This window comes from Saccopteryx leptura, chromosome 1 (assembly GCF_036850995.1).
Source record: "Saccopteryx leptura isolate mSacLep1 chromosome 1, mSacLep1_pri_phased_curated, whole genome shotgun sequence".
Lineage (NCBI taxonomy): Eukaryota > Metazoa > Chordata > Mammalia > Chiroptera > Emballonuridae > Saccopteryx > Saccopteryx leptura.
Window position 1 is genome coordinate 39709664 of NC_089503.1, and position 639 is coordinate 39710302.

A 639-nucleotide genomic window follows, 5' to 3' on the forward strand; every position below is an offset into this window, starting at 1 on the left:
CGGGAGAGGGCCCCGAGGGCAGACTCGCGCCTTCTCGCCCCCTGTGGCCCTAGGGAAGGAGAGAGGAAGGAGAGGGAAAAGGTGGTCGAACGCCTGCTCTGGTGTTAGGCGGCCGCGCCCGCCTACTCTGGTCCTCAGGGCAGCAGGCGGAGAAAGAGCTGCCAGGCTAGTTTGACAGAAAGGCGAAGAAACTCGCCTAAGGTCAGCTGGGCAGAGCCAGGATTTGAGCCCAGGTCTCTGTCGACTCCATTCCACTCCGCACACCAGATAAATGTGAACGCCTGTGTCGGGGCTCGGATGATTTTCATAGGGGAGCCATAAACACCTAAAACCTCTCCAGCTGATGGCTGCGAGGGCGCACTGGGGGTTTGGGGTGACATTGCCGAGAAGTTATGCAGTATTTTTGTCCCACTTGCCTACCACGGCCCGGTTCCACTGCAGTGTTGTGTTCTACTAGGAGTGTGGGTTCTTCAGACAGACCAGACCACCTCCTAGCTCTGCCACCTCGGGGGAAACTCTTGATTTATGAACGAGGATAATAAGAATATTAACCTACCTCAAGGGCTTCAATGAGAGTACGCACGTAAAGTGCCTAGGCCGAGGCTGGCTGCCTGGTGGGCCTTTCATGAGCGATGGTTA